This window comes from Atractosteus spatula, chromosome 11 (assembly GCF_055471065.1).
Source record: "Atractosteus spatula isolate fAtrSpa1 chromosome 11, fAtrSpa1.hap1, whole genome shotgun sequence".
NCBI classification, from domain to species: Eukaryota; Metazoa; Chordata; class Actinopteri; order Semionotiformes; family Lepisosteidae; genus Atractosteus; species Atractosteus spatula.
The window spans coordinates 30,193,796-30,218,789 of record NC_142716.1 but is presented as its reverse complement, the minus strand read 5'-3'; the positions used below and the strand labels follow the sequence as shown (position 1 = coordinate 30,218,789).

At 39.1% G+C, this 24,994-nt stretch overlaps 1 protein-coding gene and 1 non-coding gene across 2 annotated transcripts in view; one reads left to right on the top strand and one right to left on the bottom strand.

Annotated features, from left to right (window-relative positions):
- The window catches only part of bcar3 (BCAR3 adaptor protein, NSP family member), a 125,001-nt gene extending 119,381 nt beyond the window's left edge, over nt 1-5,620 (bottom strand). Inside the window, exon 1 of the mRNA XM_088928364.1 lies at nt 5,548-5,620. The gene's annotated coding sequence lies outside the window, so the exon portion shown is untranslated. The remainder of the gene's footprint in view (nt 1-5,547) is intronic.
- A 14,811-nt stretch (nt 5,621-20,431) lies between these two features.
- On the top strand, nt 20,432-20,517 carry trnar-ucu (transfer RNA arginine (anticodon UCU)). The gene is given in 2 exon segments: nt 20,432-20,468; nt 20,482-20,517. It is a non-coding gene; the product is annotated as a tRNA-Arg (tRNA).
- The last annotated feature ends 4,477 nt before the right edge of the window (nt 20,518-24,994 follow it).

Here is a 24,994-nt window from a genome sequence, read left to right as displayed (position 1 = left end):
GAAACAAGTCCCTCCAAAGAATACAATACAATGTATTGTAATACAACCATCCTATGCATTAACCTATGTATAATGCATAGGATGTTTCAAGCTTGGTTGTTCCTACAATAATAACTAACTTACTTTGTAAAATTAACTTTCTTAACTAGAACTGAGTCTTAGGTACAACTAAGGTATAACAGGTAAAACTCTGAAACACACAAACAACATTGTCTGCTCTCAACAGCAGTAAGTGGGGAAACAAAACATCCAATATATTGTAGGTTCTGCCTATATTTCTACAGTGGAAACTTTCATTGCTTTTTAAGTGCAGAAACATAATTGAAATATTTAAAAGAAGGGCTAAAACAATAAGAGTTGATGATTATATCAAAACATTATGCTCTTATTCAGTCTGAAAAAATCATTTCAAGGGTTGACATTTGCTGAATCATTAACCCTGTATCTTATAAAATTATAATCAGAAAAATGTTCTGCTGCAAACTAATTCCATTGGTTATCAAGACAGAAAGGGCACAGAAGCTAAGCTGCAGGTTCTTTGTTTTGTGCCGATGAGTAGCGTTGCAGAACTCACTTTGAATGAAAGACCTGTAAACTATGTCACCAGGATATTTTCCTAAAAGACAAGCAAGACACAACTTGAATCACCATAGGTGGTACCTGTTTTGTTTTCTATTTCAAAAGATGAAGGAGACTTTTTTCCATCTCCTGCTCAATCTTTTCTCCTTTCCAAATTTTTCAACCTTTAGGAACAAACTCTTCAAAAGGTTTCCTGGTATTGTCATTGCTTACCGACTGGGTATGAAGACCTGGTACAGTACTTGAAAACAAATGAATGACTTTCTCATAAGTTTATTGAGTATATTTTTTGTCATTGTACAGTGAAAATAAAATTAATGTGACAATTTATTTCATTTTCCAGTGAAATGGAATGTCACTCACACTATTTTTATGTGCTCACTATTTTGCTAGAAACTTAGCAGTGATAGTTGTATTGTTCATGCTTTCAGAACAAAGGTTTGGTGGTTTTTTAATTGCTGGATTTCCTCATTATAAATGTATTAATTTGTTAAAAATATATGCAGATAGCGGACAAAAAATGGAAACACCAATGTAAAGTCACTTAACAGTGCATTGGCCCAACCTATGCAGCCATTGTGTGTTGTAGAGTCTACTAGCATCCAGAATTCTGGGATAAGGAGGGATAAGGCACCATTTTTCCACAAGACGTCAATCAACCACCTGGTTGATGGAGGTGAAAAACACAACGTTTCGGCCTTGGAGCCTTCTTCAGGTGTGAAGAAGAAGACTGAAGAAGGCTCCACGGCCGAAACGTTGTGTTTTCTTTCTTCTTTTTTTCAGCATGGAATAAACCTATTACTTCTTCCTTTGGAGCCTACGCATGCTGACGCAGCTACCCACCTGAACTACATATCACATAAATGTTTGATTGAGATCAGATTGGGTGATTCACAAGGCCATGGTACAGAGAAAACATGCTCATCACACCACTGGGCTACAACGTGTGCTTTGTAGATAGGGGCAGTCATGCTGGAAAACACACCTCTAGCCAGGAATGAAATGCTGCAACAAGAAGATGATCGCTCAAGTACAGGCTAGCATTGACCTCGCTTTTAAAGGCAATGAGACCACTCAAATCATGCCTGGCAAATGTACCCACAACATTATGGGACCACCAAAACCATTCACTGTTGGAACCAAGCGCTCAGGGCTGTATATATCTTTAGACTCTTGCCATAAGCACTCTTGTACTTTGTTGAAACCATGGTGAAGACTGAGTCACCTTACAACATCAGCTTTTGCCACTGTTTGGTATCTCATTGCCTGTGCTCTTTGTACCATTGGACTCACAAACGTGCACTGCCAGGTGTGATGAGTGGATATTACAATCCTGCAATGGTTGTTTCTACTCATTGTTTCCCTTTGCTTATGAGGTCTTTACCTTAGAGCTCTATGATGACACAAAATAGATATTGTTTTTTGTGAAACAACAAGTTGAGCTGTCGTGGTCACTAAAACATTTGCCAAATGTGCTCCAACGATCACACCTCTTTTAATGTCACCGTGGTCTCCTCTTGCTGGCATGCTAGTCATAATCATAGGCCTGTCCGGCATTATTTATTATACATGACCATAAGAATACTTGTATGTTATTTGCTTCATGCAGAAGCCACACCTTGCTTTACATACTCTTGGTGTCATCGTTTACTCAGTTGTTTCTTTTTGTCCACTACTTGTATATACTGTATCTCCTATGAATCTCGCTAGTTGATAGCATCCGTCCTGCGCAGAGACTTTTTCAGAATGATTATGATTTCATTATGATGTGTGTTAAACAACAAATCAACAAGCTTGATCGCTTTTCTCTGAGCCCTAGCTGCCACATATCATCCCTAACCTGCTAATCTCACAGATGTCCCATTTTGAGAACAAGGTCAAGTGGGTAGGATATCAACTTCACAACTATGACATTGTCCTCTTGCAAGAAAGACAATACATGTATAGTATGTAACGCTGGAATGGTGTTACATCAGGATGGGCTAACAGAAAGGGCACAAAACAACATCTCAGGACTTGATCAATGTAGTGATTCAAGTTGCCATTAATCAATGCAATATACAGTAGAGCTCTGTAGTGACTAGATACTCCACACTTGATTTCCCCCTTCAGTTAGTCTGTTGTATACAAGTGCTGTATGTCTCATCGGTGGCATGAAGAGGTTGTTCACTTTGTGAGAGGGGCATATTTTTCCCTTTTGTGTTTTTATTGCCTGGTTTTCACCAGGCCTTACAGTGCTGCTATGTATATAAGTTATAGAAGGTTTTTAATATTCTGGTGATTTAAGCACTGTTAAACAGAAAACACCTTTTAATAGTAAGCATGCAAATTAAAAAAAGTCTATTAAATTATGACATTTGTGATTCAGACAGTATGCCATATGTGAGCCAGAAATGGCACTAAATAATGAAACTGAGTAGCTTTGGAAACTAGAGAAGAATTCTTCATTCTGTAATTACAGAAATTTCTTGATTTTCTCCAAGGAAGGGAATCAAAGAAAGATATATTGCAAAGTTCTTCTCAAAATCACTATGATTTTGAATTAACTCGAATTCCCCTTGGCACTGAGTCTGTTGAATATAGCTTAAGCAGAACAAGTAGAGGCTCACTGTGTTATTAAAACTGCATGAATTGAAAAATGTGTTTCTGTTTGTACATCCTAAAGAAACGGAGAACCCAAATGTCCCATCTAAATCAGGACAAGATGCATTAAAACGGTTTCTTCCTGATTTACCTATGGCTGTAATTTATACTTAAAGTGTTCTATTGATTGGTTAATGGAAAATAGAATGTTTAATGGAATTCTAGCGTTAATGTTTTCAATGTTTCAACCACTTCATGCATTTAGGCCAATATGTTTCTTAAAACAATCTTCTACTTCATTCAATCTTCTACAACGTTCCAAAAGATTTGGGTGCAGGATTCTAATGAGTTTTTGGCTAATTATTGTTATCCTCGATAGTGATAGTTTATACTTTATAATTCTGAAAAGTTATTCTAGAATTGACATGTAAAATCAATGTTTGTTACGACAATTTTGAATGTCTTTGAGGGTATTGTGTCAATAAAACTTGTATCGCTTATTAAATTACTTTTTTACTGTTTTCTTCTTTTATTTATTACAACATCCTGAATTCACATAACAAAGCAGCAACAGCTGCATGCATTGAACAGCTGTCCAGGCACTGTGCCTTTTTTTTCTAATTCAAAATTTGACACATTTTCATCCCATTGTCGAACATCTCTGAGAGCATGTCAGTATATATGATGTTTGCCTTTTGGATTTCCAGTCCCTCTGATGCAATTGCAGTTGAACACTTCACTCAGGAGAAGATCAAACCCTAATCTCACCCACTTCTACCTGTTTATAAGCATCATGCTTTTTCTCTACTCACTTGAATGTTTTGTTTTCTCAACCCTTCCTACATCCCATCTGCACCCCTGAAGCAGCTCCCTGTCTCATTCCTCATTAAAGAGGGAAGAGGATCCAACTGATAAGTTGTTGTTAACCTCAGCCAGGGGAGTTACCCCAGCAGAAATCTAGATTCCACTAATCCTACTTAATTAGGGTTTGACCAAACTACTGAATTCAGATTTCCAGAAGATTTTAGTGCAGGATTCTAATGAGGATGCTTTCTTTGTCAAACAAGTAATAATCAAGCATGACTTTTTTAAATCAATTGTCATCTTTTGAAATTCCTTATCTTGTTATTTGCGCCATGACACTCTGAACAACTAGAAAATCACACAGCAGTTTGATTAGCTACTCTGATAAGAATCCCACAAAGCTTAAAACGTCACATAGTGCGAAATATCTTCATTTTCAGGTTTTCTCTAGAAAAGCGCACATCTATACTAAGGATCCAATACCACAGAGAATGAAAATGAAGTCTCCTTGGCTTTTGTGAAATACATCGTGTCTAGCTTTGAAGCACGCCACCAGGTTTGCAGCCCTCTCCATGTGTGAGTGATGAAAAAAACCACATTAAAGGCACATGGTGAAGTGTAGCCCTGTGACTCGTTAATAGACTAAGTGCTCAGGTCCCTGCCTCATACCAAAAAACTGTGCCCAAAACGTTAATTACTTCACCGCACACGCTGAAATTCTTGTGTTTATGATTGCAGAAAGAAACTTGCAACCCTGCTATTTGTAATCCAAAAGCACTGGAATCCATGGAAATGTAGTGGCTCCTGCAAACTCTTATGCACCACACAGAGGGTGCATAGCACAACATAATTGAGGCATTGATCCTGTTTCCAGATCACAGATGTGGGCACTGCTAACATTGCCAATCACTGCAAGTGATACCACTGCTCGGCTTCTCAGATCGTGGATGCCACTGGGGCTCATAAGTAGCAATTGCAGGTACTGTAGGAGAATGTGAAAGAGAAGGGTAAGCTTCAGCTTTCTCCAAGAAAAGATGCCTCTGCTGTGGTTAATAGGAAAATATTCGAATGTATTTTCATGTATTTTCAATGTATGTTTAAAGACCTCATAGAGCAGTTCTTTTTCATATCGTGATTGAAACAGTGGGAAACTGCATGTCACATTTACTAATTATGGTCCATGGCTTGCAGATTATACTTGAACCTCCCCTCTGCATCCTGGTGTTGCCTTAAGATGAAGCTCGCAAAGAGGCTGTGTGAAATAAATACACCCCAATTCTTTACAGCTTGTTTAAGACAAGTTCAGCAGAAATGTAATCAACCACACTGTCAGTTTATCATAAACAGTTTTGCTTTGTGTGTTAAATTGTTTATCTATAGGAAAGCATTGGAACCTTCATGAATAATCTTATATTGACTAGAAATCTAATGGAATTTGCTATTTTACTGCTGCTCCTATAAACTAAGGTATACAGCACAATTTAGGCAGCAGGTTGGTTCTAGATTAGAAATGGTAATGCAAACTCGCAAATTTGAAAAAGAGACATCTTGAAATAGTCTGATAGGATGAAGAAAACTTACCCTGTTTGTTGCAAAAGAAGTTTAGTGTTTGCCTCTTTCTTTCCCTTTCGAGCAAAGTCTGTATGAAACAAGAAACAATACAAAGAACTTCATAAGTGCACAGTGTTCAGTAAATTCCCCACGTTAGTCCATCGGACCCTCTGAGTTTGTGTCGTGGAGACTGACTGGCTGTCAAGGGAAAGCCTCCCAGCAGCCGCAGTAGCTGTAGGATCCCAGTGGGCAGAAGACACACCTTGAGACGTGCTCTTCACCAATCAAGAAGGGGAGGGGGGGCAGCTCTGCCTCCTCCTCGCTCCGGTCTGTCAGGAGAAAAACACTCCACACACTCTGCTTCTTCAACCCCCCTCCTCTCGGGGAGTGCTGCAACTTGCTCCCGGACTCCGCACATTCCTCTCATACTGCTGCCAACCTGCCGCTGCAGCAGCTGGGATGTGTTAAACGAGGCAGTCAATTTTTATAACCAAGGTCACGGGCTTTATCTCCAAGCAAACTCCAGACCTCGCCCTCCCCTTGAACTAAGCCGCTGTAAGACTCTTCCTTTCATTAACGCTGCAAGGATAACAAGGAAAAGAAAATTAGTGTTGGAAAAAAATGCTGTATCTACAGCCTCTAAGCCCAGTTCTGAGGAAATTAATTGGAATCAGGTCATTTAGAGGGGATTTCAGGGCTGCTGGCTGTCCCACCATGGAGTTTGACAAATAGATTGTCTCTTCTGTTAACCCTTTGGCTGAATGATTTTTCAGTTTCTTAAACGGTCTTCTTTTTTTTCTGAGTAAATCTGACTGCTTTCTACATTGACCAATGAGCATGAATGTGCTGGAATTAATCAAGGTCCAATAGTTGGGTTACATCTGCTCTCCGTTGAAGTTGATCGCTTCTAGGAGTATTTTCCGTGTTTTTCCACTCCTATAGGAACTGTAGTGTTCATTCCCTGCACCAGGAAGAACATGGTCCTAGGAAAAGTGTGCATAGTCATCACTGTTGATTCAAGTGGGGTGGCAGGAAGGTAAGTTGATTAACATTTAGATTACACATTATGTAAAGAAAACAATAGGTGGTTCAATTTTTTTTTTAAATGTTGTTTTATAGCACACTTCCCAATAGCTCACTATGTTTCAATCATGAAACAGTGGAAAACGTAATCTTGGAATCTGAACTAAATTCTACCTTCACCTCTTCTGACCCAAAGTCCTCCTTCATACCAGAAGATGCGATTTTGCAACACTACAGACTTAGATAATTGAACTCTTTCCAAGGAAAATAGTCAAAGATAACCAGGTCTTATTTTTTAGCTGCTGTTAAGAGCCGTGGGTAAGAGATGATCTTGGATTATTCTTTCCTTTTGTTTCTTGACAGACTCCATTTTGCATGATTCTTCAAGCACTGTGGTCAGGCTTTCTCCAGAAGTTAATGTAAGAGCCACTTAAGAGACTTTTTTGCAAACCATCTCTCTTATTGTCTTCTGAGGGAAATGTTTTTTAAAGCATAGAAAGATACTTTTAAATGCTCTAAGTTATATACGATAATATGTGAAAAGAGGCAGTCCACACATTACATTGATAAATTGTACATTGAGCACGTATGGTGTATTATATTTAATCAAGTGAGGGGGGAAAAGACTGCACTTTGAAAAAAACATTTATCAATATAGTAATGAGATGATTTATTTGTTTTAATTTTCACTTTTACTCCTTTTCACTGCAGACTTTAACCAGAAAGCCAGGACAGTGCTAAATACCTGTTCACCTCCAAACACATCCCCAGTGTGGAGTTATTCTCTTACCATACCTGGAACATTGTTCATTTCCAATTTCTATTTTTTCAAGGCCTGGAGGAAAGAGCTCTCACACACACTTCTTTTCCCCATTAGAGAGATCAGTGACTCTTTTATTTTTTTAGTTTTATTTTTTTCGTGCAGGAATAATGGAAGCCAACAAGTACTGAAAGATAACACAAAAATGCTTTAAGGGAATTAAACATCAATCATTTAATAGGTTAATGGTGAGGTTATACTTGGAACATCTGAGACAAAACAGTAAGCTGATTTATTTTGTGCTTAGTAATACAGCTTACTAAAGGTATCTCATTTTGCATTTGGATAGCTTTAAAGAGAGCAGGGAAAGCATCTTATTAATGCATATCAAGCAATAAACTGAAGTGTAAAGAAATGTACGTTTTATGATGCTTAGCTTACTGTGTTTGGCCTTTCATCTCTCTGCCTTAGTGACTTGCCATGGGGACCAGCAGGGAGCTGGAGAGGAGGAGGTGAACCAACCCATAGATTGGGAATAAACCAGTTTATTCTAAAAAAATTACTTTTCATTTTCTCTTCACTGGGTGCAGTTGTTTTCTGCCTACTGCCTTGAGTCATGTGTAGAGAAATATCTCTGGCACAAGTGCCGTGCTTCGTTAGTTTACAGTATACTACGGCAGTGCTATATGCCTGTACCAACAAAGTGTATTTACAAGGATAAAAGGTGAGTGGAAGGGCACATTCATTTGAAGTTTTTTCCTTTCTTTAGTTTTTTTTTTAATGGAGTTTGTAACAGAAAATCGGGAGGAAGGTAAAATCCTAATCTTGCACACTTAGATTTGCCAATGGATATTCGTCACACGTCTCTCTTACTTCTCCCACCACCCCATCTACACCCCTACAGTAACTCCCTGGCTTGACCCACACACTTTCAGATAGGAATTAAGCTGCTTCAAAATTGAATAAGAAGAAAGAAATTAGTGGCTTTGGAGATTCTTAATAGATAAGATACTGGCAAATTGGATGCATACTGTTCTTTTTTTTTTACAAGATCAGCTTTTTTCTTTGGCAGAGAGTTTCTGATTTCCCGTTTGATCTTGGAAGTCAGTGTGAGACAGCTACTTGCAGGGATGAGTCAGTCCTTTGAAAGACAGCTGCCTGCTTTGCTTTCCAGTGGTGTGTGATTGCAATTATAAATATTTACTAGTCCATTCGGTAATTTGTAACAGCAGCTGACGACAAACCTGGTTCTAGACATAATGACGGAGAGCAGGCATGACGATTGTGTTAATGTGTGCGGGAGTGTCTATTTAAAGAAGCACAATAGGGCTTCTGAAATGTACAACAAGACCACTATTGTCTCTAACATATTTTTGTTTACAGGAGTGGGTGATCAAGAGCGCCCACAGGGTTCTGGGGTGCATAAGGATTTTGAGGTTACAGATGCACAGTCTAAAAGGACCACTATCAGACCCTCTTCTTTAAGTGTAGACTTGGGAAGTGCTGCTTTTTAAGAACTAAAAGCTTGTGTCATGCCAAGTGTCAGCTCTGACTAGGAGTCCATGAGGGGGACTACACAACTTGCATCTGGGCTTTCTCCTGTGTTTTGCCATGTATCTGCCTATGTATCTGCAGTGACATCAGTGACACACAAATGCTCCAATCAGCACTAACTCTCCAGTCAGGCACTCTGGAACTTACACTGTGCCAAATCACACATTACTCAAATTCTTCTCTGAAATTCTTCTCTTTGTTTGCTGGAGAGCAAAACAGTCAACAGTTTCACATGGGGTGGATGGAAATTAGAAGATTGATTTCCCCCCCAAAAAAATCCAAATTCAAGTATCGAATGTAACACCTTTTCTGAAATTCTGAAATTTGATTTTGGATGGTGTAGAAATATACAAAAATTGACATCTCTTCCTGTAGCTACAGCACAACAGCCTACTGTATAAAAGCTAGATTACATCACTGCCCGTGGGTTCAAGCTCTCTCATTCTTGGAAAGGTCAGAGAATTCTAGGCTTGTTATTCAGGGGGCAGGAGTCTAGATGATGAGAGGTAGGTTTGTTTGTGCAGTGAGCTGTTCTGCAGAATCTCTTGGACAGCTCAAACAGTCTTGAATGTACAGTAGGTATTGTCTATGAATTAAACATCAATTTCCTAAAATTGCAAAAAATGCAAAATTACATCTGGTAAATCAGATATTTTTAGGACTCACTTGGAGTTTTAAAAAGCCTCACCTAAAGCCTTTGCAACTCAGATTCAAACAGGTTTGAAAAGCATTTAAGTTTTGTCAGAATATGGAGAAACCAGGATAATATGCGATACTCCAATTCTTGGCACAGAAATCATAGTTTTCCTTGAAATATTCTTTTATCTTGCAATCATTACCAGGCACCTTATTCATAAAGGACTAATCTGACTTTTTTTAATTCACAGACTGGGGATTTCCAGTGTTGAAGAGAGCAGCTTTTGTTCCAGCAAGGTGGAACAGCTTGCTAGCTACATGGAGAATGGGAGAAGATGGTGAAGCACATTTAATTTCTCCACCAAATGCATTTATTTAACCTTTAGATCATTAATACTCATGACACATGTTTGATTCATATGTGTTTGTTATATCCACATATTCTACTACAGTAATTCCCAGAGGTTACAAAATGCTGTTTTGCACTTGTTCGTTTCTCAGTGTGTTAGTCTCTTGCTATTTTCTGCAACATTCTCTTTACCTTTCCAGCCCTTCGGAATCAAGCAGAGGAGCTTTGCGATTCAGTACAAGGCAACACGTTAGTAGCCCAAAAGGCTCTGAATCACTAAATATAATTTATACTATATCTCTATTACATTATTTGGTATTTATTAGTAACAAAGGAGTTCTTGTTGTTCCTTTGGCTGCATGGTCTTGTAACTGCAGGCAACCAGTCAAAGGAATGCTACAATTTGAAAAAATTGATTTGCTTCAGACTTTCTGTAGGCTAAATTCAGAGGCCTCTTTCTTATCTACATATTATCTTGGTTGGAATCTAATGAGTATAAATTTACTCGATCACTTGGAGCCACATGTTAAAAACCACTAATGAATGGCTGTGTTGCTTGTTTTTGAGGTATGTGATATGGGAGTAGAAAAAGAAATAGAAAAAATGTTGATTGCTGTTGGCAAAGACACATTTATTGGCTGTAAATACCACATACATGCAGACTCCCTGACAACTTGTAAATACATGTTTCCACAGCTGTCAAGAGTGTGTTGCAACCAAAGGTTAGATTTTTTCCTTAGCCTTTAAAAATGTTTAAAATTAAATGTTTAAAAATTTAACCTAGATGTTAAAGACACTTAGAATTTGAGTGGGTGACAAATCCTGCTAGCTGCCAAAATCTTTGTCTGAAATCGAAAAATGCAGTTGATAAAATCCAATTCCTAGCTCAGGCCATTCTTCAGTACTGTGAAAATAACATCATTATTTATTTATTATTATTAGCCCTATACAATTTCTTGCATTAGGAATTCATCTTTTTGCATACCCCAGCTTGCTCTCCATGAGACACAGACAGGGAGAGAAGTTTGGGGTCAGAGCACAGAGTCAGCCATTGTATAGCACCCCTGGAGCAGTTGGGGTTAAGGGCCTTGCTCAGGGGCCCAACAGAGTAGGATTCCTCTGCCAGCTGCAGGATTTGAACCAGCAACCTTCCAGCCACTGGCACAGATCCTTAGCGACCACTCTGCCCTAATAGAAATAGTTCTGTTCTTAACTATGCCATGCTGTTGTGATCAGGTGAGTACTCTAATCCTCTTTGAAAATTACTGACATAACAGGTCAAAATAATCATTTTCATGAATTTGCCCTTTAGCTCAGCCTTTGTCTGAGAGCGAAATTTCAGAACATTAGTATTTGTATTTTCAGATTAATTCTAAATAAGTGGCAACGGGAACTGTGACAGAGCATTCAAACAATAATGATGAAAAATAAGAAACGCAATATTAATTATTTTTCTCACAATTAAAATGATTAATTTGTGTGTGTTAGTCAGTTTGAGCTGTGGCTGCATAAACATTAATCCATGAATAAGCTGTTCATCATGGTGAGGGTCACCAACCCATAAAAACTTGACTCCTCTGGTGGGTGAGCATGTGACTGTTGTCCCACTGGACAGCACCTCCGTCCACCCAAGGATCACAAAGAAAGGAAAAATCAAGCCAAGTTTTTGACTGACAGCAGAAAACCAGAGCACCTGCCGAAACTCTACACAGACAGATGCCCAAGGTCAAGACTAAACCCAAAAGCTGAGAGGCAGCACTGTTAATATTCACAGAATATTTTTTAATTTACATGTCAAAGTGTTAAAGATGCCTCACTTGAAACAAAACTTTTACATTTTATTAAACCTTATATATCACATATGACTTGGGACGTCTCCATATTGTTGATTTATTACTGAAAAGGTACAGCACTTTTATATACTGTAGGTAAATAATTGACCATGGGAAAACATGAAAATTAATTGCTGCAAAAAATGTAAATTAGTAATATTGCTGTTCAATGCTCAATCACACTTCATAATACAGCATATATTGATATGCTATGACTTGTAATTATACACCTATATACACTATTAAGATTTGTCATACTTTCTCTTGTTCAGGTTGTCCTGGTTTAATATTTAATAGATTTTCATTTTTTTCTTGAGTGTTCCTGCTGAAATATATCCACTTGTAATTACCTCAGGGTCTGGATTCCATCACTCTAGAACTGCTGACATTAAACACACTGTGCCACACATTCTCACTTCTGCTGGACTGCTGTGTGGAACAGTGGCTGGAGCCCCTGAGCACAAACGGAAGTCACATTGGATAAATCCATTAGCTTTAATAAGTTAAGAAGGAGTTGCCCTTCAAGGATGTCCACTCCTGTACAGACACGTTTTTCTGCCCTAATGACGAGCAATGACATCTGTAATTCAATTCAAAAGGAACCATGTGAGACATGACTCAGTAGGTTTAATGTAATGCCAGTGCTGTTTTTTTTTTCTGTCGCACATTTTGTAATGAGGCATCATGATAGCACAGTGGTTAGCATTGCTGCCTCTCAGTGCTGGAGTCCTGAGGTGCTATCAGCAGCTATATCACTCTGCACTTCACAACAGGTAACCCACTGAAGCTAAGCAGGTATGAGCCTAGCCAGTACCTGGATGGGAGACCTCCTGGGAAAGCTAAGGTTGCTGCTGGAAAAGGTGCTAGTGGGGCCAGCAGGGGGCACTCACCCTCTGGTCCACGTGGGTCCTAATGCCCCAGTATAGTGACGGGGACACTATACTGTAAACAGGTGCCGTCCTTCGGATGAGACGTAAAACTGAGGTCCTGACTCTCTGTGGTCGTTAAAAATCCCAGGATGTTTCTTAAAAAGAGTAGGGGTGTAACCCCGGCGTCCTGGCCAAATTTCCCATTGGCCCTTACCAATCATGCTTCCTAATAATCCCCATCTATGAACTGGCTTCATTACCCTGCTCTCCTCCCTACTGATAGCTGATGTGTGGTGAGCATTCTGGCGCACTATGGCTGCTGTCGCATCATCCAGGTGAATGCTGCACATTGGTGGTGCTGGAGGGGAGTCCCCATTACCTGTAAAGCGCTTTGAGTGGAGTGTCTAGAAAAGCACTATATAAGTGTAAGCAATTATTATTATTATTTGAGTCCAGTTTGTATGGGCTCACTGTGGTTGCATGAGTTTCTTCCAGGTGATAAACACATACTAATGTGCTAATTGGATTCTGGGAAAATTGGTGCTGGTGGGTGTGTCTGTGTGTGTCCTACGATGGACTGGAGTCCTATCCAGGGGGTGTACTCGGCTATGCGCCCATTGCTGGCCAAAATAGGATCTGGTTCCTTAGTGGCATTCTATTGGATGAAAACGGGATATGGATATAATGGTGGATATTTTGCAACGTTCAGCATTGACTGGAAATTGCAATGACTGAAATTATCTAATGGCCACTTTGCTACAATACAAATTGTTTTAAATAATTTCCTTATTAGTCCTGTTCTACTGTGCCACAGTTGAGTAATAACCGTGAAACAGTGAAACAACACATGCAAATCACGAGAATGTTAGAAAGAAAGCACATTTACTCTTAATCTGTTTATGATTAATGTTGGGAGGTGTCAGAATATAGTAATGTAATCACTGTAATCAGATTACAAAACTTCAATAACAGGAAAGTTACTCACATTATAATCTGTAATCAGATTACTGCCAATATGAAAAGTTTAGAGATTATAAATATCACAGGAATTTTGCCAGGGAAAAAAAAGAAAAAATATATATCAAAGATTCAGGAATTTGTAGTATTTTACAAAACTATTTGTTATCCATATGGCTTTGCAACAAGGTGAACCAACAGAAATGTTCCAAGTGGCACTCAAAGATGATTGAACACTCATGTCTTTATCCGTATTATCTCATACCAATATTCACAGTACATCACCATCTTGTAAAGTATTTCAACAAGTTAGAGTGCTTCATTCCTACAACTCTCACAATGTGAAAACTGCATCCCCTTTTCATTGACTAAGCATAAAAAAGCAAAACACATGGGCATCAAGTCTGACACCCAAGAAATATGAACTACAAACCAGTCTGCCAAAACAAAAAATCCCATGAACCGCTTTGATATGTAAACTAAAACAGGTGTAGACAGAAGTCTTATAACACAAAAATATTATTCATCTGAAACAGTTATTCACACATAGCTTAATAAATATTATTACACTATGCTTACCTACAGTATATCTTTTAAACATTTTTAAAACTAACCGATGTTTGTTATTATTATGGTAATGAAACTCAAGTCTTTTTCAGCATCTGCATTTTTTAAGATCCTGACATACTGTACCACAGCCAGTAGAAATTGGATATGCTGATTATTTTCTGATGCTTTTTTTGCAGCCCTTACAGGACACATTTCTGGAAGTGAAGAATATTTGGACACAAAATGAAAAACGTACTCAGACATCAAAGGCAGATAAAATAGTTGGTTTCACACTTTCTTGTTGTGATAAGAAGGCCCAATATTCTTTGGTCTACACATTAGTGTCTCCAAACCTGGTTCTGGAGAACCCCAGTTCCACTCTCATAAGTCACCCTAAAATCTCCTGTTTTCCAAGAGGAGGAACACGTAATGTCAAGATAGTCAACAATTACCCAGATTTGTTCATTTAAGGGAATCCTGGTCCTTGAGGGGAATTACTTAATATAACCCTGGTCGCAGGGTTGGAGACACCTGCTTTTAACATCAACTGCATCAAGAGCAGTGGAGACCAGCAAAATTGTCCTTTAACAGCTTTCAGTTAGACTCGTTTTCCCTATTAAACTAGAGCAATGTGGTATTGTTACACTAAAGCAAGCAGATTTCTCCGAGACCAAAAAATGACAAAGTGGGGAAAAAAAGGAGCCGCTATTTATCAGTATCCTTTGACAGAAGTGATTAAGCGGGGCTGGTTCACATTCCCTCCTCTTTCAACCACTTCTTGCCTGATCACCGGGGAAGGAGCACATTAAGGCCTGTCACAATAAGAGTTTGCCTTTGTTCGCCCAGCCAAAGAAATAAACGACCCTTTTGTGACATGAATTTATCATCGTCATAATTTATCTTCTTTCACAGTATTGTCCCCTTCCTACTGCTTTCAGGCTGGTCTCAGTTTTCGTCTGGCCAAGGACTGTCCTTCAGAGCTGCTCACAGGCGGGGAAGGGAGCCGGGGGCAGGTGAGGCAGGGTGATGAATGATGTCTGCAGAGGAGACGAGGAAAGACCCACACTGCACAGATGGCAGATGAATAAAGAGGCAGCAGGCGACCTTAGGAGGGAGATGTTTTCTACTTGGGTTCTTAACCTCATTGAATGATTGTGCTGGTCGAATGCTGGAACCAAGGCTGTGTTATCAGGGACTGCTCCTCCAATTTAACAAGCCGGTACTGACATTTACAAGAGAGCTTAGACTGTGACCTGTGATTCTACTGCCCCCCCAACCCCCCAGATCAGATGGTGCTGAACTGGAGGAAGCAGAGTGGTTTATTATTAGTCACTGTGTGAAGCACTCAACCTATTCACACCCATCCAAGTGAATCCTGAATCCCTTCATCCAATATAGGGTGGCAGGAAAAACTATCTTGGCGAGCAATGGGTGCAAGGCAGGTTACACCCTGGATGGGACACCAGTCCTTTATAGGGCATACACAGGCACAAACACAAACACAAACATACTCACACCTGGATTAATTTTTCCAGATTAAAGGTTACTCAATGCATTGATTTTTGGACTGTAGGTGGAAACCAGAGCACGTGGAGGAAACCCGTGCAAACATGGGAAGAACATAAAAACTCTAAACATATAGCACCACAGGAATTGAACCCAGGGCCCCAGGTCTTGTGACACAGAAAAGCTAACCAATACCACCACAAAGCCATTGTTTAGCTTGTAAATCATTCAGTTAAATCAGCCAGCTATACTTTAAAAGTTTATTTTCACAGTGACTATTTACTGGAAGAACACAATAAAACTATTTCTTTGGTGATGTTTTCCTCTGGGAAATGCCACTGTCCTTTCATTAGAAAGATGAGAAGAGGCCATTTCCACCCGTCTTCCTCGGCTGGTTACTGTGAAATCTTACTAACCTGAGGATTTCATCCGGCCGCTTCTTGAAGGATCTCTGGAAGTCAGGGTTGCATGATCCATTCTCCCACAAACCTTATGGGCCCTTTACAAGCCCCAGGCATGAAAACAATGCAGTCAATACAATTTTGAAAACTCTTGTGCTCTTCATATAATAATGCTATAGAATTCTAATACTTACATAACCAAGTGCCAGGTTCTTAATTACCACCTCAGTCTCAAAAGCAAAGGGCTACAGGCATAATCACACCAAACAAAATATGAACCCGAATATTAAACCTGAGAAGAGCCAGATTGCTCCAGGGAGAGATCGTTTGCTATTCCGTTGTCACATTGTGCCATCTTTTACAGTAAGCAGAAACTACTGTACACACCCCTATAGAATGAGCTGTCAACACAAGTGCAATTCAGTTATCAATGACTGATGTTCAGACCCTTTTTATTTGTGGTGAAAAATTGGTTCTGGAGAAAAAAAAATTGAAAAGAAAAGAGGAATGTTCAGTTCAGATAACCGCAACAGGCAGTCCATCTTCGCGAGTTCAGTTCAGCTTTATCTGTGAAAGAAAAAAAAAGATGAATGCCTAGTTCCAAACAGAAACAATGGTCGCCACTCTGGGTCTGTGAGGCCTTCATTTGAATGCATCTGTTTTGATTTGTGTCTTTGGAAAGCTGCAAGAAAATATTAAGGCTTTCTGTTCAAAAGTTGGTATTCCTGCAATCCATTGTCCTTTTATATATTTCAGCAGACTCTGCCCAACCTTCAAGCAGAAGAATGTGCGGAGAAACTTGTTCATGCACTATTATACCATGGCATAGTTTCATCTTTCTTTTCCACAGCATGTGCATGAACATCAGGAGGTCCTCTGTTTTATTTATTTTTCTCAATCTGTTAAACTCAGCAAATAGAAATTGTGCGTTAAGATGTGCAGAAATATGCCATGCGTAAGTTTGTACCCTCCAGAGACTGTGTTAATTTCTTTTCACTTAAGAGATTCTGTGAAACGTGGGATTTGACCTGTGCCCAAACGTTCGCATCCAACTGTACATGGAGAACTTGGTTTGAAACAAAAACCGTCTAAAAATTCACAAAGGGTGAAAACAGTCTTCTTTCACGGTTTTGTTAAGAACATCTTACACTTGCTCTTGTTGTGTTTACAGTGTGTCGGAAGATTTTTCAGGCTACAGCCGATTTGTGATGCAGTGATGCTCTTTGCCTGAGGAGAGATGAGGACCCAGTCTTTACAATCACAATGTTCAGAACCTACTTTAGATTCTTATAGGTAATTCCTGAGCTGAGATACAGAGATTTATTCATATGTGCATAAGGACAAGACAGAGAACATTTTTTAAAAAGCGGAGTCGATTTTATCTAAATGCTGTTTTAGCCTGTGGCACCCTGGCTGGTAATTCACATTTTCTTCGTCTAGCTGCTAATCAGAGAGCAATCACATTGACAGTACAGACGATTGTCTTTATTTCCTTAATTTGAGAAAGAAAACAAATTACACAGACGCCTGACTACATTGCTTCAGTTGTACAGCTTTGTGAGAATCCTGGCAAGATATCTGGGAGCACAAAGCAGAAGAAGTTGACAAAGCATAAAACAACCAACAATAAAAGTTACGGATGGTGCAAAAATGAAATCAGTCACATTGTTTTGTTTTACTTTAAGGGACTTCAAAATGAGTGGCAGAGAAACTGACTTCTGTTTACTCAGTGCAAACTTCATTCCAGCATTTATTTAGACACAACGTATAAATCAATCCTATTTAAAGGGAAAAAAAAATTAAGAAGCAAAAAAGCAAGTTGAGTTTTTAAAACAGTTTAGAGTTTGAGAACATACCTACAATTCAAGTTGGAACACCTTTTATACCACAAATACAGTACATCTTGAGGGGAATTTATTTCAAAGAAAAAAAAATGTTCCAGTAAATTTTGGCTAGGTTTCTTGGAATTAGTCATGTTCTTGCTACTGTTGAACCAAAAACAAAGTGCAAATCAGTGCAGAGGTACTGTTTAAGAATGACATTACACTCCCCTCTCATCTAAAACATTAACACACACCTAGGTTACTGACTCATATCCTCAGATTAAATCCATGAAACACAGCAAGTCAGGGGCATCATCTAGCTTTGCAATTACTTCTGCTTAGAATGGTTTTCTGAAAACCATTACACAAGGCTGGTGATTCATAGTACTTTAGTATCTCCTAAAGCTGTTTCTTTTGTGCATGCCTTCAAGCATTCCAGCTCAAAACACTGAACGATCAAAGCAGGCCATGGCAGACAGAAAGACACACAACTGGAAAACTGCAACACAGCAAAAATTGACGACTTTGCAGGCTGAGATCAGAAAATGCCAATACATTTGCCATAGAAAAACACACCTGCTAATGCACTCTTCCTCTTCCTTTACGATTAACTGTCACTTGTCTTATTAAACTACTAAACTTCATTAAAAATATCATTTTGTAGTAACATTGGCTCTACTATTCTTTTTAGTTAAATGCAGGGAGAATGATTTAGAAAAACTTACGTACAAATATTACTGTATATGGCAATCTGAACCCGAATATCACTCAGAGTGGTACATGATCTTCAGTGGTGCATGAGCCTGTACAAGACATCCTGAGGTCCCATACTAAAACTTACCAAAGATGATTTTGTTTAAAATATGAAAATATCTGCTAATCAATTATACCTTTTTGAGCATGCACACAGATGTTAATTTGCAATGGGCATTTCTGAGTGCTTAAATTACTTTTAGGTCTAGGTATACCTCTATCACTTGGATATGACAGACCTGAATGAGCATTTAATGGAGTTACAACCACCTGCAAGTTTGCACTTTTGAAATGACAAAGCTGTTGCTTTGTTTTCAGGTTATTGTGTATCAATTTTCTCTAAATGTAGTGAAGAATCTATGAAGATACTCTAAGTTCTTCATCAAGTATGAAATGGGAGATTACTAGAATACGCACTTCCCGGATACTATTATATATATGTGGTTCAAATAGGTAGCTGCGTCAGCATGCGTAGGCTACAAATAAAGGTTTATTCCATGCTGAAAGAGATCCAAAGAAACACAACGTTTCAACTGTGGAGTCTGACATCCGCAAAAGGCTCCACAGCCGAAAAGTTGTGTTTCTTTTCTTCTCCTTTCAGCATGGAATAAACCTTTATACTTGTTCCTTATATATACTGGATACTGTATGTGTGTGTATCACGCTGTTACTGAAGAGTCTGCGAGGCTCAGAAACAGATATTTACCTCAGTCAATATATTTGCTATGGCACCGTACACTAAGGTTTGGCACTGATGAGTATTTACAGTTAACAATACAATACCAGATGACCTTGAGGAAAACAACAAAAACTCCTTTTGGGAGAAAATAAATCTCTTGGGGTCCCAGGGCTAATAGTTGCCCAACGCCCCCCATCCCTGGCTTTTGATTGTAAGAGATCTTGAACAAGCTCTGTGCAGTCCAGTGTACCCTGCTTTCCTGGGTCTGTCACCATGGATACCTGAGTAAGGCAGCAGAGATTTATTGCCATCTTGGTCCAGCGTTCCGGGTTCCAATGTCATGGGCCATCAGAATATGCATATCTGTTTTCTGAAACCCCTTTTTAACGTCTTCATGTCTGTTTTCAGCTGAATTACTTAACGGCTTTGGAAATGGAAAACCCAACGGACCTCTGAATTATGTGTTAAATGAAAGCATTTAACACTGCAATCCCTTTCATTTGCACTTTTTGTGCTTTTAACCCCTTGAGAATAACCACATTTAAACAAGCTTAAAATACAAACAGACATTTTCTTGGAAGATTTAACATGTTTATTTATCCCAGAGATGAAAAATACAGTTTGAGGCTACACTCAAGAGAATTTCCAAGTATTCTGAACACATTCAAATTTTCAAAATTATGATACGTGGCTAAAATATATATTCCAGTTCAGAAGCTATTTAGGTAAAGAGGACACTCCATCCAAACTCACTCAGGTTGAAATATCTTACAGTACCAGGAAAAATGAACGCTTATTGTTTCCCCAGATCGGGTCAGAAAGCTTAGTGACATTCAAGCCCTTTACAATAGTGACGCCATGTGGTAAAAATGGTCCATAAAGATGTTCTTATATCGGGGTCATCCATTCTCTTGTCGACTCAAGACAAAATGTATCAGACCTGTCACAATTCTAGACCTACACTGCACTCCATATATTAATGTTATTACCGTTGTTAACTCTTTTTGCCATATTTTTAAAAAGGTTTTCGGTTTTCAGTTTAGAATCACATAGTATCACAAATCAACAGAATGTTTGGCAAATAAGAACTGAATCCAATTTACATCATAACTGCAGGTCGTATCTGCGTGGGTCATATTTTTATATTTTTATATAAAATTGAGCAGCACGTCCGAAACTGTTCATGCCTTCTTACACCTACCGCTCGCGTGCGTCCAACAGGTGGCTCCGTGGCGCAATGGATAGCGCATTGGACTTCTAGAGGCGTGAAGTGATTCAAAGGTTCCGGGTTCGAGTCCCGGCGGAGTCGAATTTTGACCTTTTGTTTCTGGTAAACTCTCTTAGCTATTTGCTTTAAACTAAAATATCAGGTAATTGATCAAAACCTTAAATACACGGACTATTTTATTCATATCGATGAATAAAATATGTTATTTAAAACAAATCTTAATTGAAATCGCCAGTTTTGCTTTAATCCAGGATGTTTCCGTACAAATAATGAAATAAAACAGTTTCCATATCTGAGAGACCCGCCAGGGAACTGTCCGGTCGCCATTTTTGTTTTTAGAATGAATTAAACAACTATCCAATAGAACTATATTTTCGAAATTGAAACAACTAAATAAATGATCCATTTTGATGTTTTCAAACAATTTCTTAAGTTGTACCAAAGAAAAAAACGATTGTTAAAAGTCAGCAGCCTATCGCGCCTTTCCAGCAAAAAATAACCTACATACAGTATGCCTCCCATCCGTCTCTCTCCGGCACTAACGTTTCCCGACGAGAGATGGCAGTATCCAGGCAAAAGACTCATTCATTTAGAACAAACCTTTTATCTATATCGGTACTTGATTGCAGTGGTGCAGACCCCGGTCATTTTAAAGTCCTTATTTACTCGAAAACATGGTTCGGAAAAAAATCCTGCGTTGCTTGCGATATAACAGTTCGCTATCTCGCTTCCTTGTTTCTGCGGCAAATGAGGTCCGAAGTCCGTCCTCATCACTGCACCCAGCAGTAACGTCACAGCAGAGGAACGCGCCAGACAGGGATGTGCGCGTTGATCAGCACAGAAAAGTTACTCAAGTCGCAGTCAGTGCAGCCCTTCCTCCCCCGGTGGCTCTGTCCGGCACCTCCAGGAGCACGTACACACCTTCTTTTCGTCATTCACGCATGTGAACACGTGGAAGATCCGCCTGTGTGCGTGTTGTTATGACTCCTATAAAACACTAAGAGCAACACCTGGAAGAGAAACACTTTACATAAACCCGGCTACATACCGCCTTTTTTCCCCGGAAATGCCAAATATAGAACTGCATAAAAACATTAAGTGTAATAATGTCAGAAGAGTACTTTTCCTCTTTAATAATAGCTCACTTCGTGCCACGAAACAACTGTTTGTAAAGTGGATTGATCGAGAGGTGAGCGACGTCGGCGTACAGGTTGAAAAGTATGAGGTGGTTAATTCCACAAAGGCAAAAATAAGGTTTACGCTGTGAAGCCTTCTCTTTCCACTGTTTATTATTCATTAATATGTTTTTTAAAACTTATTATAGTCAGAACTGAACCTCCAGAACTCACGGAAGTTATTATTTTAGCAGCAGTGCTACACTTTGTTACCTAGTGTCATTACATCACAAAGCAAGGCTGGGCCTGATCCACACTGGAATTGGAGACCTGCAAGGAAATCCCGTTTGATGCCACACAAGCAGTGTTGGTGGACCAATAGGTGGAACACTTTCCTCTGGACTAGAACCTCCAAACCAATTATGTAAAGTATGAAAACCAGGGACATTGTGCTGTAGGGGGTGCCTACATTTCTGCAGAGAGAAACTGTACCCTGCTCTGGCCTGTACTGTAAATGACAGAGGTCCTGGATCTACAATCTTGGCACTTGCTGAGATAGAGTTATACAGTTATACAGTCTTCAGCAGTTGCCTCTGACACAACCTTGATTGCTCTTGAGACTGTAAGGAAAATGAGGTTGCTGTCTTTCAAATGAAGAGAAGAAAGGTTTAAAACAAAGGGAATTCAGCACCCTTCGCCTGTTTTGTTAGAATCTAATTGATCCACTGATCTCATCCAGCCGTATCATGAACCAGGTGAGCCAGGAAATGAGACGTTCGATTGAGAAGAACAGGAATAGCATTCCCCCATTCCTCCATTTGAATAAGTTTGAATTGATTGTTGCTACTTACAGTAATATTGCAGCAGAGATGCAGCTGAATTACACAGATATGGATAAGATAACGCCACTTACATAATATTTATGCATCCAAAAGAATAGTGTATTTTTTTTTGCAAAGTCAAGCTGATCAGAAATACAATTCTTTACATTTTCATTTGTTGATTTTTTGGGGGAAAAGTGCATTTTGACATTTTCTGACAATTTCAAATAACCTAGTGCCGAAAATGCATAGTTCTCATCAGAATTATGGTCACGTATTTTCCATTGTTACTGCTAGGTGGGGTGGTCAGCATCTAGCTAGTGTTACGATTTGCAGTTTTAGGGAACTCCAAAGCAAGAAAGGAAATGAGGTTTTTGCCGAGTTGTAGGGGGTTTGAGACACATTGATCAAAGGAAGGCTAAGGAGTATCTAGGTTTATTTCGGTTAATTAATTAACCTTGGTAATATAATTATACCAACCGCTCAGATATATTCTTGGCATGTTTTTTACAGTTTGGAGGTTGTGGTTATTGTAATTATTGATTATTTAAATAGACACTAGGTCTGTTTCTGGTATTTTCCTTAATTCTCTCTATTATTTGTAACACTATTTTAAAACTAAGGTGACTGTATAAAATGGATGATAAAAGGGGAGACCCCAATACCTGTAAATCACTTTGAGTCCAGAAAAGTGCTATATTAGTGTAGGTAATTATTATTATTATTATTAATAATAATAATAATAATAATAATAATAATAAAAATGTAGGGTTCTCCTGGCCAAATTCCCCCCTGGCCTTTACCAGTCATGGCCTCCTAATAATCTATCAATTGGCTTCTGACTCTTTTCCTCCTCACTGCTAGCTGATGTGTAGTGAGTGTACTGGCGCACTTTGCATCAGTCAGTTGGGGGCTACACATTGGTGGTGGTGGAGGGTAGTTACCATTCCCTGAAAAGTGCTGGAAGTGCTGGAAGACTTACTATATCACAGTAAGGGATTATTGTGATTATTATTATTGCACTAAAATGCCAAAACATTAAGGTGACATGCTGCCTAGGGCTGCAATTCGTGACTGACTTGTCAGTGTCATCACAACTGGGTTCAGTAGTCTGGGTGGTATGATGCACTTTCCTTTTCTTGCTTGTTGATTGGTCTCAACACCACAGAGTGAAGACCTAGCTCTAGTTATAGCAGCCTTTAACATGCGAGTACAAATCCACTGGGCTCAGGCACTGTCTTACACGAACAAATCCTGGAATGAAGTGAAATTCTGTAGTTTTAGTGGAGGGTGAAACAGAAAAAAACGGACATCCCTTAATGTGACCTTTACCGTTGCTAGCGCAACTCGGGTTTTATTTCCACTTCTACCAGCAGGTGGCAGTAGCCATACTAACACTAACAGACAGGAGTGAGATCTGCAGGTACCAACTGCAAGGATTCATTGTACCAAGGCAACAGGTTTTTCTTTTTTGTTGTTGTTTGTGTGTTCCTTGTGGATACCTATACTTTTGCTCTTTTTTCTACATTTATAGTGATGCTGTCCTTTTTGTAATTGTGAGTAGCTATCGGAGTAATTCTGCATTTTTGACAAGCTGACTTTTTTGTCTGTAGTTGCATTGTTTACATGTTTAGGAGTTCCAAAAAAGGAATTATTAGTCTTTGGGCATAATGTAAACGTCCTTTCCTGTGTGCTGACCTCAAACTGCGCCTCTTCAGACGTTTTATCTGTACAGCTGATGATTTCCCGCGGTCTCTGTACCGTCCATCTCTATTTTCGTGGTGTGGTATTAGTTTAAATATGCAGCCCCAGCATTGAGGTCTAAGCACTAGTGTTAAAAATCCTGAGAAATAGTGTTTCATTTTTTCTTTTCTTTTCTCCTTTCTTCAGCCTGGACAACGTCTTCCACTTTTTCTCGCAGAGCTGCACACTATGGCACATCCTGTCGTCTACATCGTCGTTGGGAAACACAATTCCGGGGTGTTTTAGGACGTTCATGCACTGCTCACATCTGCAGTTTACATCAGATCTGTGTTTTTATGTTTTGCATGTACTGCTGCTCGATTTTGTTAAGTTTTCTGTGACAATGGAATCCATTTGCACACTTCTGTGTTAATTGTTCTTCCACAAATGACGGACTGATGACTTTTTGCAGCTTTTCATTTTGCCTGCCTTTTGGAAGTTTTTATCTGTGATACATCGAGAAAGACCTTTATTTTTTAACATAAACCAGGAATCTTGTATGCCTACCCAATTCTGTCTCTAATCATTTCTTCCAACGATAGATTGGTTTACAGTGGTTTTCAAGTTTACTTACTGTGTGCAGATAGGTAATGCTCTCCATCTTCTTTCAGCGTTTATTAAACTTGGCATGTTCACGTAACATTGTGTTTTACTCACAAGGCGTTGAAAGGCCTTTAATTCATTGTCATACCTTTTGTTTTATTTTTCTTCGGACAATATGAGTTTATACAGGATACAGGAGCATTATCCTCCATGATGTGAATAATATTGGCGTGCGTTGAACCTGTTAACCATGCCTGTTGCAATTCTAAATCCTTTAAAACGATACATCCACTATAGCCAAGGATTTTGGCTCAGAAAAATTAAGACTGCCCAAAA